The sequence below is a fragment of the Rhododendron vialii genome, chromosome 5a, assembly GCF_030253575.1.
Source record: "Rhododendron vialii isolate Sample 1 chromosome 5a, ASM3025357v1".
Taxonomy (NCBI): Eukaryota; Viridiplantae; Streptophyta; class Magnoliopsida; order Ericales; family Ericaceae; genus Rhododendron; species Rhododendron vialii.
Genome location: NC_080561.1, coordinates 12,786,156 through 12,792,326, shown reverse-complemented (window position 1 = coordinate 12,792,326; position 6,171 = coordinate 12,786,156). Strand labels below are relative to the sequence as shown.

General features: G+C 38.5%; 1 protein-coding gene across 1 annotated transcript in view; it reads right to left on the bottom strand.

Moving 5' to 3' along the window:
* The window catches only part of LOC131328056 (uncharacterized), a 29,536-nt gene that overhangs the window by 6,232 nt on the left and 17,133 nt on the right, over nt 1–6,171 (bottom strand). The gene's annotated exons all lie outside the window — the stretch shown is intronic.

The following is a 6,171-nucleotide window of genomic DNA, read 5'->3' as shown; positions in this document are numbered from 1 at the left end:
TGTAATTCTAAGTAATGTTGTTGGTTTGGTGGATGATGTAATAGTTTATCTTTAGACTTGTTTGGATTTTAGGGTGGATGAATGTTTAGACTTGTTTAAACTTGATTGAACTTCAACTTTTGGGCCTCTATTTTTCAAATTTTTGGTGTATATAAAAATAAATAAATTGCATGCTCAGATCTGCCTAAACCGCTCAAACCGCAGCCGAACCGAAGTAACACTCACGGTCGGTTGGCCGATAGAGAAAGCACCAATCCGCCACGAGCAAACCGGATTGGGAACCGAACCAATCCACCCAAAACCAATCCGCAGGCAGCCCTATGCACAGCTACAAGCTTGTATTCTAGGTGCTTGTTTTGCTTTGATCCACAATGACCGTAATGTATTCTAGTGATTGGAATCGTTCATCACCTAAATTGGATGACAATATATTAAAGCCTTAAGCCAATTAAATAAAATCAAAGGAGTCATCTCCCATTGCCTTTTTGCTCATTTCACAATCTGTAAGTGAGCATGCATCGGTGGATCAGCACCAAAAAGCGACGCCACATTACTCCCTGTATTTAGGACTATTAATGAGAACCTCACATGACAGCCTTTTAACCGACATGGTTCAAAAGAGGAGTCCATTTTTCAACATGAACCTTTCTTAGCAGTGAGTAAAGGAGCAAGCATGGATCCAGAGGAGAATACTGAGAATACAAAATGAAGAGGTAAAGAACATTGGGACACATAAGAGAAAGCTCCAAAATGTTATATTTCCTAAAGCAAGGTCCAGTATCAGCATAAAAATGTGTCATACGTCTGCATATGCTACACCTAAATCCATCCCACACTTTACCCTTTTAAAATGGATGAATTGATGTGACATATAAGAGATGTACGTGTATATATTCATATGCAATTTCCTATATTGATCGCCGAATGACTTAGCTCATGATCTAACATCCAACTAATTCAACAAAGCAAACAAGTTGAAGCCAACATGACGTAGCTCATGTTGATCCCTTGTACTTTCTATTCTTTTAATCATTGTATTTTTACTCTGATTAATAAACTGGCCTATCCTTCTTTGTTGTTCAAAAAAAAATAAAAAAACATGACTTAGTTCATAACCTCACAAAAACGTCGAAAACAGTACATGCAAAAAAAAAAAAACCGCAAATGACACTTTGACCATCAAAAAACTTTTCTAGGAAAACTTAGATTGCTACCTTGAGAAATTTTTGGGTGCCAGGTGGAAACCACGTGGGCGTGCCCACGTGGTGCCCGAGTAGCCCATCTGGGCCGTCCAAAAGTGTGTTGGACGGCTCAGATTGAAACACTCTCTCCTCTCTCACCCCAGCACTCTCTCTCCTCTTTCTCTCTCCTTTTTCTCTCTCGAAATCCGAGCCATCCAAAACCGAAATGAACGGCCCGGATGAGCCGAGCAGGCACCACCTAGCACCCACTCGGCACTGAAAAATTTCTTGCCCTCCCCTAGACAACTTGTAAGAAGCTCTTACTCTCAACTTTACTCCTTAAAGAGAAGCCATCTAAGGTTGATGCTTGCCTAGAAGAACCTTTAATAGCACTTGTGTGCTACTTCCCGTGGTAGGACCATAGAGTCGAAGACAACATTAATTGAATATCATAATAATGATAACCAAACCAAATCGAGCCTTATATCCCAATCACTTGGGGTCAGCTAAATGAATCCGTTTCCTCCATTGAGTTCTGTCAAGGGCCACTTGTTTACACAAACCCATTATACTCATATCTTTGTGAACAATAGCATCTAATGTTAATTTAGGTATACCCCTCCCCTTAGCATTGCTATCTAGAGCTATCTTATCCGCTCTCTTAACTATTGCATCTTCTGGTCTACGGTATACATGCCCAAACCACCTTAGCCTATTTTCCCTCAACTTCTTCTCTATAGGTGCTATACCTACCATCTCACGAACTATTTCATTTTTAATCATGTCTCGTCTAGTCTTACCACACATCCACCTCAACATTATCATTTCTGCTACACTCATCTTGCTCACATGTTTTTTAATAGGCCAACATTTTGTCCCATAAAGCATCGCTGATCTTATGGCAGTTCCATAGAATTTTTCCTTCAATTTTGTGGATACCCTCTTGTCACATAGTACACCAGTAACACTTCTCCACTTAAGCCACCCCACTTGAATCCTATGGGTCACATCATCAGCAATCTCTACTAATAATTGAGCCTAAATACCTAAAATAATCACTCTTTGGTATCTCCTGGTCTTGGATCATCACTCTTTCTTCATGCGCACTACTGGTACTACTAAACTTGCACACCATATACTCAGTTTTACTCCTACTTATCCGAAAACCCTTTGACTCTAATGCTTCCCTCCAAATTTCTAGTTTCGTATTAACACCTCTAGCGGTTTCATCTACAAGTACAATGTCATCTGCAAACATCATACACCATGTAATATTCTCTTGGAATTGTCTAGTCAATTCTCCATAACTAAGGCAAAGAGGTACGAGCTCAGGGCTAACCCTTAATGCAATCCTACGGTGATTGAAAATTCACTTGTTTTCCCTACTGGTAATCTAATGGTAGTGACGGCACCTTCTTACATGTCTCTAATCACCTTGATATACCTTTTGGTCACTCTTTTTGTCTCTAGAGCCCACCATATGATGTCTCTAGGCACCCTATCATAAGCCTTTTTTAAGTCTATGAAAATCATATGGAAATCCTTCTTCTTTGCTCTATGTTTTTCTACCAATCTCCTTAATAGGTAGATAGCTTCCATGGTTGATCTTTCATGCATGAACCCAAATCGTTTCTCTGACACAGTAGTCACCATCCTCGAGTAATGCTCAATAACTCATTCCCACAACTTCTTCGTATGACTCATCAATTTAATTCCTCTATAGTTGTTGTACCTTTGAATATCCATTTTATTCTTATAGATAGGTACTAAGATGCTCCTTCTCCATTCGTCAGGCATCTTCCTAGTCATAATAATCTTGTTGAACAACTTCATCAACCAAGTCACCCCCAAGTCACTTAGACTTTTCCACACTTCAGTAGGGATACCATCTAGTCCTATGGCCTTACCCAGTTTCATCATTTTCGAAGCTTTAACCACTTCGAACTTTTGTATTTTCCAATAAAATTCATATTCTACGTTCTCGCCAGGTACATACACTTCCTCCCCACCAAAGCCTCTTCATGTTTCTTGTTTAACAACTTATCGAAATACGACTTCCAGGGATCGCCTCGTCTTTCACCACCACCACCGAATCAATACCTTTTATACATTTAACTTGAGAAACGTCTCTAGCTTTCCTTTAACACAGCTTAGCAAGTTTATAAATAATCTTTTCTTCATCTTTACTATCGAGTCTAGCGTAGAAATTTTCATAGGCTTTCAACTTAGCATCCCTAACGTCTTTTTTAGCTTTCTTGCTAGCTTGCTTATAACCCTAAAAAAATTTCTCATTTCAGTCTTTTTGCCACATTTTAAAGCACTTCTTTGCTTTTATCATGGTTTGAACCTCGTCATTCCACCACCATGTTAATGATGTTAGAATAAATAGATATAATAAATAATATCGTGATAATATCATTTTATTGAGATTGTGATTTGATTGTAATTAGAAAGTCAGTATGATTTGCTTCCATAATTAGGCTCCCTCTCCGGTATAGATAGAGGGCTCATTGTATAGGGAAAGTCAATTAAATAAAATATTTCTTCTCTCATTTTACAGATGCAAAAAGAATTAAAATATTCTAAATGATTTAAAGGTTGCATTCAATAAATAGTAGAACATATCTTGGAAAACAAAATAGATAGGAGGATCAGACATGTGAGAGCCTATCATCTATGATCAAGGGTAAGAACCACATAAAGTTATCAATCCCGTACCGGCAAGCGTACCGTTCTCTACTAGGACGGTACGTACCGGTACCTTTCCGGATTGACCGTAATATATATTTTACATTTTTTTTATATATGTTAAAAAAAAAACTCAAAGTAGAGGTATAAAATAAATTCTAACACTTTGATATACCTTAACATTAGTCCTAATAACAAATTAAGAAGATTAACATATTATAAATTCCAAATTTTATTGAATTATCTTTAAATTCAGGGATTTTTAAAGCAAAAGAAAAAATAAACTATGTTTTTTCTTCCGGCCGGTACGCCAGTACAAAGCCTAGTATCTTCCGATACAGCCGATACACCTAGTATCAACTGATCCAAGCCGGTTATTTGGAGTGGTACGGAACACCTACTTATGTCTCGTATGGTATGTACCAGCCGGTGTGGACCGATACAGAACGAAATTGACAACATTGCGTACACCTCCACCAATCGTCAGAATATCTATTTCCAACCCTGTGGATGTCACACAAGGTCTTGGGTTGAACAACACCTCAAAAACTAGCATTAAGTGAGGGTGTCATGACGCATATATACATGGCCGGCCCCAATGTTTGGGTTGCCCAAGCCCGAACCCAAGCTTGGTTGCCCACATATTATTAAGTTAAGAAAATAAAAAAGAAATACAAGTCAAAAAAATCAATGTTACATTTGCTTTTAGCTAGCTTGAATTACATCAAAAAATCAAAAGCAAAATATAACCCCGGTTATATTGCTTTATAATTACCACGATCCGATTCAAAGTAAACAACTTCTCCTTGCATTTCTTGAAGCAAATTATTTCTTTGTTTAGGTCATCGTACTTTAACTTCATGTACTCATTTTTAATTGAGATCATAGCCAATCCATTTAATCTCTCGTGTGACATGATTGTCCGAAGGTAAGTTTTTACTAACTTCAACTAAGAAAAACTCCTCTCCACCAAAGCAAATGTAACAAGAATATTCAACTATATCGATAAACAATCACATATCTTTGAAAACTACCATCTTTCCAATAAAACCTTATAATTACACGATTGAGAAACACATCTGAAGAAAATTTGAACAACTTAATTAAATGATGCAAATCCAAATACCCATAGATAATGTAGAGAAAAAAACTTCCAAATGGGATACAAAAGAGACTAGCTCTTGATAATATTTGTTCAAAATGATAAAAGCTATCAAAAGAAAGGACTCCAACACCTATATATAGACCCAATACAAAAAGAAATGAATACCCTTACTACATACTACATCATACTCCCCTACTAAAAAGAAACTTGTCCTCAAGTTACGGTAGTGTCCTCCGGCAAATAAGGCACCAAATGTTTCACATTGAATGTGTTGGAGATGCTCAAATGAGGGGGTAAGCGGACTTGATAAGCGTTGTCATTGATCTTGCGCAAGATTTCACAAGGACCCACTTTCCGATCGTTCAACTTCATGTAAGCAGCGTGAGGGTGCCTATCCTTGCCCAAGATAACCCAAACAAGATCCCCTTCTTTGAACAAAACCTCCCTTTTGTGTGCACCAACTGCCGCCTTATACTTCGCATTAGACTTCTCAATGTTGAGTTTAACTTGAGAGTGGATATTTTTCATAAACGTAGCCATATCTTTCGCCTTGGAGTGTCTCTTCTTAGGGGTTGGCAAAGGAACGAGGTCAACCACACTAGAAGGTTTCAAACCATAAACCGCTTCAAATGGAGAAGTGTGGATGGTGCAGTTTAGAGAAGAATTGTAAGCGAACTCCGCCAAGGGAAGAATTTCATCCCAACTTTTTGGATGTTCACCAACTAAGTATCGCAATAAATTCCCAAGACTCCAGTTTACCACTTCCGTTTGACCATCAGTTTGAGGGTGAAAAAAAGTACTAAAGTGTAAGTTGGTGCCAATCTTCCTCCACAAGGTTCTCCAAAAGTGGGCAAGGAACTTAGCATCTCTATCGGAGACAATAGAGGTAGGGACTCCATGCAACTTGTAGACCTCCTTGAAATAGAGAATAGCAAGGTTAGTCGCATCCATAGTCTTCTTACAAGGTATGAAATGAGCCATTTTTTAGAACCGATCCACTACCACCATAATAGAATCACTTCACCTTTGCATAGGAGGAAGCCCCAAAACAAAATTCATACTCACGCATTTCCAAGGACTTTCCGGCCCCGGTAAAGGCAAATCCAACCTCGCATTAGTGGCTGCCCCTTACTCCGTTGGCAAGTTTGGCATCTTTGCCCATAGCCCCCCACATCTTTACTCATTCCCGGTCAATAG